The 10,501-nt window shown below is 40.3% G+C and overlaps 1 pseudogene; it reads left to right on the forward strand.

Annotated features, from left to right (window-relative positions):
- Nucleotides 1-1,773: 1,773 nt before the first annotated feature.
- On the forward strand, nucleotides 1,774-4,315 carry LOC118853327 (annotated as a pseudogene).
- Nucleotides 4,316-10,501: the final 6,186 nt, after the last annotated feature.

Genomic DNA, 10,501 nt, shown 5'->3' on the forward strand with positions numbered 1-10,501 from the left:
AATAAATCTTAAATTATCTCTCCTCGATCTATTTTCCAGGTCAGTGGTTTTTCCAGTGAGATATTTCACTTTGTCTTCTATTTTTTCATTCTTTTCTTTCTGTTTTATTATTTCTTGATTTCTCATAAAGTCATTAGCTTCCATTTGCTCCATTCTAATTTTTAAGGAATTATTTTCTTCAGTGAGCTTTTGGACCTCCTTTTCCATTTGGCCAATTCTGCTATTAAAGGCATTCTTCTCCTCATTGGCTTTTTGGAGCTCTTTTGCCATTTGAGTTAGTCTATTTTTTAAGGTGTTATTTTCTTCAGCATTTTTGGGGGTCTCCTTTGGCAAACTGATGACACAGTTTTCATGATTTTCTTGCATCACTCTTAGTTCTCTTCCCAATTTTTCCTCTACTTCTCTAACTTAATTTTCAAAATCCTTTTTGAGCTCTTCCATAGCATGAGACCAATTCTTATTTTTCTTGGAGGCTTTGGATATAGGAGCTTTGACTTTGTTGTCTTCTTCTTGTTGTCTGTTTTGATCTTCCTTGTCACCAAAGTAAGATTCTATAGTCTGATTGTTTTCTGCTCTTTGCTCATTTTCCCAGCCAATTACTTGACTTTTTAGCTCTTTGTTAAAGTGGAACTCTGCTTCCAGGATGGAGGGCAAACTGTCCCAAGCTTCAGAGGTTTTGCACTGCTGTTTTCAGAGGTACTTCAAGGGACCTGTAAATATTCAACTCTTCCAAAGTGGTATCATCAAAGGAGAAGTGTTTACTCCTCTCCTGGTCTGTACTCTGGTCTGTGAGTGACCATAAACACTCTTTTCTGCCTTGGAACTGTGAGGAGGATTCCCCTCCACTGCTGCCACAACAAGCTCTGTCATGCCAGTGCTTCTCCTCGCCCCAGGACCACCACCCAGGACTGCGAGAGAATCCTGCCTCCACACCAGCAAAAAGATCCCTGCAATCCCACTGTGATCAGCCACTCAATCCCCAAGCCTCACCCCCCAGGGCTGAAAGCTCTGGCTGTTGTTGCCCTGAGGCCAGTGCCAGACTATCCTCCTCTTTCACCCAGGTTTGACAGACCTTTTCTCGTGAGCTTCTGAGTTGCCTTTGGTGTTTGTGGGTTGAGAAATCTGTAAACAGGCACATCTGGCAGTGATTCAGTGCCCTGAGCCCTGCTCAAGTTTGCTGGGGGGTCAGTCTTTTCCAGCACAGCCCACTCTGGACTGTGCTCCTTTTCCAGCCCAGTACAACAGACCTTTCCTGTTGATCTTCCAGATTGTCTTGGGCTGGAAATTTGTTTCACTCCATCATTTTGTGCATTCTGCTGCTCTGGAATTTGTTTAGAGTCATTTTTACAGGTATTTGGAGGGGTTTGGGGAGAGCTCAAGCAAGTCCCTATTTTTAATCTACCATTTTGGTTCCATGCCCCACCCCTCACCCAGTGCACTTTAAAAAAATTTATTTTGATAAGTATTTCAATATAATTGGTTTCCTTTGTAATCCTATATATTTTTCACTTAAAAACATTCTGAGATGGGAGCTGTAGGCTTCATTAGCTTGCCAAATGAGTCCTTGAAACAAAAACGGTTAAGAATTCTTGCTCCAGCCCCTTCCCCTTTTCTCCCTTTCCTTCCACTCTTTCCCCTCTCCCTTCTCCTCCCTCCCCCTTTCTTCCCCCCTTTCTTTCCCCCTTCTTCACCATCCCATCCTTCCCTCCATCCTTTCTCCTACCTCCCTTCCCCAGCCTAGACGATGCCGTGGTGGAGACAGCGGAGGAGGCCATGGAGCCCGCCGAGGCGGACATCACGGGGCTGCGCCAGAACATGTTCTCCAAAATGACCACGTACCTGATGGGTGAGCTCACAGCTACCAGTGAAGACTATAAACTTCTGGAAAATATGAACAAACTGACTAGCTTGAAGTATTGTAGCCAGAATGGCCTTTGTTTTCTTTGAATGACTCAGCTTACCTCATTGAGCCTCTGGACACTGTGGCTTGCTCTTCCGGGGCAGGAGGCCCGGGGAGCATGCCGGGAAGCAGACGACTTCCTGTGTGATGAGTCATGGGGCTGGCTGAGGGGAGGTGTTGACCTCTACCCTAGGGGGAGGGGCCAACTCAAGAACCAATCAGCCCTGGTCATTCAGGCGGAGCTTGATGATGTCAAAGACCCTATAAGAGGGGAGAGGACAGCTTGAAGATTCTCTCTTTCCTTTTTCGGTTGGAGCCAGCGACAGTTACATCGTCAGTTACAGCGACCGTTACATCGTCAGTTTCAGTTGCAGCTTCAGTTACAGACACAGACACAGCTGAGGCAGGAGCTGCCAGTAGCAGAGCTGACCTACGGGAGGAAGCTGAACAAAGACTTCAAGCCAGTGGGTAATCTTATTACCATCGAGGGGGAAGCATGATTTTGCTTTACGCAATCATGCTTCTCTGTAGCCTCCTGGTTACTCTTGCAAGGCGTACTTATTGGGCCTGGAAGATTTTGATCAACATATCAAAATGGGGCTTTTGGTTCATGGGTTGGTTACTGTGGAGCCTAAATAAATGTTTTGATTCTTCTGCCTTCTACTTTGAGAGTTTCTTATATCCGGCGGTTCCGAACCTTTCAGACATGTTTATGATCCTCTTTGAGATTATAAACTCGGCCCTCCTAATACAAGTATCTAGAAATGAAAGATATTGCAGTAAACATAAGTAGAAACCTAAAGGACTTAAACCAGAAATATGCAGCACTTCAGCCTTATCTGGATCAGATCACTCTAATTGAGGAGCAAGTAGCAGCTCTTGAGCAGGCAGCTTACAAGTTGGATGCATATTCAAAGAAACTAGAAGCAAAGTACAAGAAGTTAGAGAGGTGATGAAAGAATTCTTTAGCACAGACTTTTAACTACAAGAATATTTTATAAGAGCTGAAATAAGTGGGATGGAACTTATCACTATGCTTCAATTCCTAAAAAGAGGTGGTGCTGCTGATCCAAGGAGAATCCCAGCCCCCACCTCTGGTTGGATGTGTAACTCTGGCCACCCCCACCCCCGCTGTGTTTTCCTAAACCTGTACCCCCCAACCTCAGCTTAATCGCGTGCTTCGTTGTGTGCCCTGGACTAAGTCTCAGAAATCAGGATGAACCCCGTCTAGAGCAGACACAGATGAGAGACTCTAGTCTCCCTGTCTCTTCCCTCCCTCTCCTCTAGGCCCTCCCACACCCACCCCTTTCACAACCTGTTCTTGGACTTAAATAATAAATGCCAACATATAAAAAAAATAATTCTTGATCCAAGGAGATCCTAATAATAAAAAGCATATTTTGATAGCACTTTGTGCCTTCCCACAAGGTGTAAGAATTAGGGCTAGAAGGAACTTTGGGGGTCATCTTGCCCAGCCCTCTCATCTTAAGAACAATTCCTATCCAGAAAATTTAAGGGACTTACCCAAGGTCACACAGACAAGTGTAGGAGTTGGTGTCTGAACCCGGATCCTCTTGCTCCAAATTCTGAGTCCTTTTCACAATACCAGATTTTCTTTCATGGAATATTGCATTTAATCTTCACAAGACTCTTTTTACATGTATCTTCAGCACCAAACAGTGCCTGGCAGGCAGTGGGTGCTTAATAGCAACATATTGATTGATGAATCAATGACAATAACCTTGTGAGGTCAATAGTGAAAATATTATTGTTAGGATTAGTTGAGGACCTGTTAGTTTGGGGGGAGGGGAAAGGATTAAGAGGCACAGACTCTCAACCTTTCATTGGTAGAGGTGGTGGTGAGGGACAAGGATCTTCAACATGAAGCAGGTCAAGCACATGCTGCAGAAATAATCCCCATGATGCCCAGGCCCAGAGAAACCATTCATTTAGAGTTTCCTTGGAAATGTTTGTCTTGGCCTCCAGGGCCAGGCCCTGGTCTGTCCTTATCGGCTTGGAGGGGCACCCAGCCCTCCCTCCTCTCATCCTTAGCACTGACAGCAACAACCTGACAAGAAGTTCTCAGCCTGTACCACAGCATTTTCAGACTTACGAGGAGATGGCGTGCAGCTTCGGGGCAGATGGAACAAAGCAGTACATTACAAACGAAGCCAGAATGTTGTTCCAGAAAAACAAAACTCTTACAGATTCAGAGCTAATTAAACAATGAATTAAATCATGAGTGCACAGCAAGAATTGACATAAGATTACATTATCAGATCCTATATCCAAGGGCAATTCACCTGCCTCCAATGGCCCTTGTTTCTCCTACAAAGCCATGGACTTCAAATTCAGGATAAGCTAAGGACACTTTCCAAACCATTATATCTCAAGTCTCACAATGAAGTTTCTTAATTCAAGAAATAGGTTCTCTGTATAAACTGTGAGTCAGGCAGGGCCTGAACACAAACTAGACGATGAATCTTTTATCTGTGACTTAAGTCCAGAGAAAGGAAGGACAAAGACTGTAGAGACTTTGCTTTAATTTCTCTTAAACAATCAAAGATTTGGGTCCTTAATCTTATGACATAATTTACATGTCCTTGAATATATCAGTACCAGTGTATTGCTACTAGGCAGAAGTATGCTAACTCCAAAGATTGTTCCTAATCGTGATCTTAGAAACATCTTAGATGAAAGTCTGAACGCAGCAAGAATTGGGTTTGAATTAAAATTTAAAAAAATTAAAATTTTGTGGAACTAATGTAGCTGTATACACAGAAGAAGCTGCAGAGTAGAGACATGGCAGTGCTTATTATCAGCTTCTGTCGGAAGTTCTTAAAACTACTATGACAATCAAATACTAGCCTCAGACTTGTAAATCTTTGTGGGCTTTATTTTGTTTTGTGTTTAAGTTATGGATATATTTAAAATAAGACTTTTTATGCTTTGGTTCTCCTACTAATATTCTTTTTTGGTTCTCTTGCCTCAAAGATATATCTTTCATTAAGTAGCATAGTTTCTTTATCACACTAGCAGAGTCCATCATTAAACTCTAGTCCCACCACCCCTTCACAGCAATTGGAAGATATAGTATCCCAGGGAAATTTGAGGGAGAAGGGAAATATCCCAAATTTTCAGGAATTGATATGGTATATTTAATTCTGTCCATTAGACCATTAGATGCATACAATGCATGAATTCTAAAACATGTGACATAACTGTGGCCTCACCGCAAACTCATACTACAGTAGGTAAAAGTAATCACTAGTTCTAATTGACAACAAAATTGAATCTCACAAGCAAAAGAATATGCTGCATAAATTACAAAGCCAGTCTGATTTTAAAATTACGTACAAATAGGAAAAGGAAAATCTAGATCAAAAGAAGAAAAGACCGTGCCTTTGTGATAAGCCGAGGGAAAACCCCACTGAGAGTCACTATACGTCGGTGTTTTCTTTTGTATTCAAAGATGATTAAAATCTTCAATAAAAATTGTCCATATAAACAATAAACTGTTTGCCTTCAACACAGGCAACACAGATGTGGACACTGATCAGGAGAGGTGACTAGGAGAAGCTGTGTGGAAGGAGTGATCATGGTGGTACCTGGTGTATATTAGAGGACAGTAGCAGCATAGCCTGCATTTTGGTCCTGTTCAGTAACATCCAACTCTCTGTGACCCCATTTGGGATTTTCTTGGCAAAGGTACTGGAGTGGTTTGCCATTCCCTTCTCCAGCTTGTTTGACAGCTGAGGAAACTGAGGCAAACAGGGTTAAATGACTTGCCCAGGGTCACACAGCCAGTAAGTATCCAAGGCCAGATTTGAACTCAGAAAGATGAGTCTTCCTGACTTCAGGCCCAGTACCTGAAAAGACAATGTGGCTGGATGGTATTTCTGCTGTGACTGAGCTACTACCAGAGGAAGACATTCAGCTGCTACATGAATAAAGCTTCCTATTACCCTTCCAACAGCATAATTGGCATTTCCCATGCCCTCCCTCGCACAAGAGCTTGAGTCTTGCAGTAGATTATTTCTCACATTGTTTGTTCTGAGATGAGACTCTAAGTCCTAGAGTGTGTATTCAGAGATTGCCCATCTATTTGCCAGCTATTTTAGTTCCAATTAAATGTTTTACTTTTAAAATGCCTGTTTCTTGTGTGGCCTGCAGAGTTTAGATTCCCTTCAAAGTTCCGAGTCTTTAAGCACCCGAGAGGCTAGCACTTGCAAGAGGAATTAGATTATTTTGCTTGACTGAAAAGGACAGAAGAGGTGGAAGTAATAAAGAGGGAAATTTCAGCTTGATGTCAGGTAAAATTTCCAAACAATTAGAGCTTGTCTAAAAATGGAATTAGTTGCCTTGAGAGGTGGTGTGATTTCCATTTCTTGGAGGTCTTCAGGCAGAGGTTGGATGACCACTTGTCAGTTAGGTTTTATCTGCGATACATAACATTTCAGTACTTAGTACAATTCAAGAAGCATTCAGTAATATTTTTGTAATATGAAAAAAATCAATGATTTTAACTCGAATTTTTTTTTTCAAAAAATTAATCACAATGCCAACCAGAAAGATTTCATCTAAGTTCTGCATAATTGAAAATACTGACTTTGGAATAGAGAGGCAGATAAATAGACTATAATGCTCTTATAATTGCTTGAGAACTAGTGAATCATTAGTCTCTAACCTGCACCAATGTGCTATTTTAAGCTCTTTCAAATGCTAATTAAAGCCTCCAATTCCTTGAGCTTATCTCTTACCCAATCAAAACACTTGTGTAAGCTTTTTAAAGTCTACAAATTAATTCCATTGAAAGTACACGTGAATGCCAAGTAACAGTTTTCTGTAAGCTTTTCCTCCCTATAGAAATCACTTGATTTCTCTATAATCATTTTGTACATTTCTGTTTATTAAGGAAACTTGGTAAAATGCACATCCCATGAGTAAAATTAGGATTCAGTTATAAAATGATCTGTTTACTGGATGGTGAGCTGAGATCTGTTACAGACACCATGATGTACAACATGAAAGATAGAAATCCTCATTGTGTTCAGCTTTTGGAGCACTTTCCATTTGACAAAGTGTCTGATATAAACCTACAACTAAGAGCTATTTCCCTACAATCTTATGTCCATTACCTTCTCTAATCTTTCTCCCCTTCATGTAAGGTGATTTTATATAAATGTATTTATATTATATTACATTTGATGTAAATGTATCATCATTTATTTAAGACGGAAACTCTAACCCCAAAGTTGGCATGTGTTCATAAGTCCTTTGATTACGAAAGCCTATATGGTTGTTGACTCCTCAGGAGAAAGTATTGCTTGGGCATCAGGAGGACCTGAGTTCAGATCCTGTTTCCGACACTCACTAGCTATATGACCCTGGGCAAGTCACTTAATCTCTATCTTCTTCATTTTACAGATGAGGATAATAATAGTATTTACCTTCTATGAGAATAAAATGAGATGATATTTGTAAAGCACTTTCACAAACTTTAAAACCCTATATAAAGTCTAGTGATGATGAGGAGAAGGAGGTTGTACCACCTCTGGAACTGACCAGTTGACCAATGTAAACTTGGGCAAGTTTAACCTCCTTGGGCCTCATTTTCCTCGTTTGTAAAACAAAGGGATTAGGTTAGATGGCCCCCAACTCTAGAGCTATGATCCCATAAAATTAAGAATTGAAAAACACAGTTACAACCTGTGCTACCCCATTCTATTAATGGACACCGAATATGCTGTAGGTAGACAGCTTATTTAGTTTGACTATACGCATGTCTTTTAAGGATTTTGTTTTTCTTTTAATTTTTTAATGGAAGGTGGAAGTGAGAGGGAAAGAAAGCCTATTAATTAAAATATGTTAATGTGAAATTGTAATTTAATGTTAATTGAAAAAATAAATTAAAAAAAGAAAAGAGAAGAGAAGAAATAACAGGCAGATCATCTCCTTCAGCTACTTAATTATGAACTTTCAGACTTTCTTCAGTGGTTAAATCTTGTCCTTCTTTGGAATATTTACAAATAAGATTCTGATTGGATCAGCCCGATTCTTTCTTCCCTGCCTTCTGGTGAGGGAGAAGGCAGTGGGCAGGAGAGACTTTCAGCATGAAGCTGCATAAAAACTCATAGACACCCTGACACAATTTTGCCATTGGAGGGAAAACATCTCTCAGCTCTTCATTTTGGGGATAATGGAAAGCAGCAATTTTTTGCTCTTGAATCCCTTGGCCTTTGCTGAGCTGAAGGAAATTGTGATCTCTGGACTCTATTTCATCCTCCCAGCTCTGTTGCATAATGAGTTCCCTTTCTCTGAAGTCAAAATATACTTCCCTGCCACCTTAGCAAGAGAGAAAAATGTGAGCATGATGCAGCTGTACCAACCAAACACACCATTTGGATTCAACAATGAGAAAAGATTCACATGAAACAGGGTGTTTCCAAAAGAAAAACAATCATATTTTAAAAAATTTTTAAATGGCTTTACCAGATTTATGGCTTGAAGTTTCATCTAAGTTATACTTTTATAAATTAGGCTTAAGGCTTAACCTCCCTAGACTCCAGGAGGTACAACCAAGAAGGTTAGAGGAAAAGAAAGATGAGAGGACTAATAGTATTGAAAGGAAGAGAATGCTAAGATGAGGTGAAGAGATTTAAATAGTAAATATTAGTAAGGATGAAGTGGATTTACCCACCTTGACGTAATCTTCTTACTGAAGTGACCTACAGAAAAAACCAGCAAGCACATGTAAGAGAATAACTGGGTGACGATTAATATTAAGTCTGAATATCTGAATAGTTTTGTATTTTTTCCTATATTTTATTCTACTTCTAAGATATAATAAGCATAATATCTTCTTTGATTTTCTTTACTTTTGAATTATTAATTTTGCAACTTGGGTTCTGGGCTTAGATAGAAAAAGGTTACCTAATATTGGAGGTCATAAGTTCTGGTGCCAACACATGAGGAACCAGAGAGCGTTTTGACCATCTCGTCCTCCTGCATACACTCTCTTTCCCTGGGTTTTCATGATAATGTTCTCTTTCTTGTGAATGTCTTATTGCTTCTTCTCAGTCTTCTTTGCCAAATCATTGTTCATATTTCATTCCTCAACATACACTAAGGATCTCTCCTGGGCCCACTTCTTTTTCCTTCTATACTTTCTCTGATGGTGAATTTACCAACAACTATTGGTTTGGTGATCACCTCTATACAGATAACTCCTAGATCTAAATATTCATAATCTGCTGAGTTCTTGTCCTATATCATCAATTGCTTACTGGACATCTCCAACCAAATGGTTGCATATCCCTTACAGACCTTAATCTCAACAAGTCCAAAGGAGAGATGATTGTTTTTACCCCAAAGCATCATACCACCTTTACATGTCCTTGTTTCTGTCAAGTGCACCACCATTCTACCAGTAACTCAGATTCACAGCCAAGAAGTCGTTTCTCAACTCTTCTCTCTTGCTCATCCATATACCCAGCCAGTTGCCAAGTCTTATCAATGCTAACTCCCCAACATATTTTAGATATATCCCATTTCTCTTCACCTACACAGCTACCACTGTAGTTCAGGCACTCTCCACCTCTCACTTGAACTACTACCACGCTTCTTAATTGATTTTCCACCTTCCATTCTCTTCTCTCTTCATCTCCTTCCCCTCCATTATTGCGGAAAAAAAAAATCTTCTGGAAACGCAAGTCTGACCATGTCACTCCCTCTTCAAAAACTTTAAGTAACTTTGTTACCTCTAGGATAAAATATAAATTCCTCTGTGTGGCATTTAAAACTTTTCACAGCCTGCTCCAAGTCTATCTTTGTCAGATTTTTTCACGTATCTCCCTTTCACGTATTCTACCTTCTGCTGAACTGGCCAACCTGCTGTTCCCAGAAGTTGGCATTTTATCTTCCACCTCTGTGCGATTGTACGGGCTGTCCCTCAAGTTTCAGTATTGCATCCTCACTTCTGCCTCTTAGAATTTCTGGTATCCTTCAAGGCTCAGTTTATGTATCAACTGCTATGACTAGCTCCCCCCACCCCACACCCCTGTTTCCTGATTCCTAGTCATTGGTGTTCTTTTGTTTCTCAATTCAGCATGCATTTACTTAATTGTTTACAAGATTTATCTCTTTTTTTAACTTTGTATTATGACAGTTGAACACCATTTCCTAGTATATTAGATTTTTTAAATTTTATTTTGTCATTTTTATTTAATATTTTAGTTTTCAACACTGATTTCCACAAGATTTTCAGTTACAAATTTTCTCTTCATTTCCACCCCCGCCCCCATTCCAAGATGGCATATATTCTGATTGCCTCATTCCCCAGTCTGTCCTCACTTCTGTCACCCCACTCCCCCCCCATCCCCTTTCCCCTTACTTTCCTGTACGGCAGGATAGATTCCATGCCCCATTCCCTATATATCTTGTTTCCTAGCTGCATGCAAAAGCAACTTTTTTTTGAGCATCTGCTTTTTAAAACTCTGAGTTCCAAATTCTCTCCTCTCTTCCCTTCCCACCCACCCTCCCTAGGAAGGCAAGCAATTCAACAAAGGTCACACATGTATCATTATGTAAAACACTTCCACA

This window comes from Trichosurus vulpecula, chromosome 6 (assembly GCF_011100635.1).
Source record: "Trichosurus vulpecula isolate mTriVul1 chromosome 6, mTriVul1.pri, whole genome shotgun sequence".
NCBI classification, from domain to species: Eukaryota; Metazoa; Chordata; class Mammalia; order Diprotodontia; family Phalangeridae; genus Trichosurus; species Trichosurus vulpecula.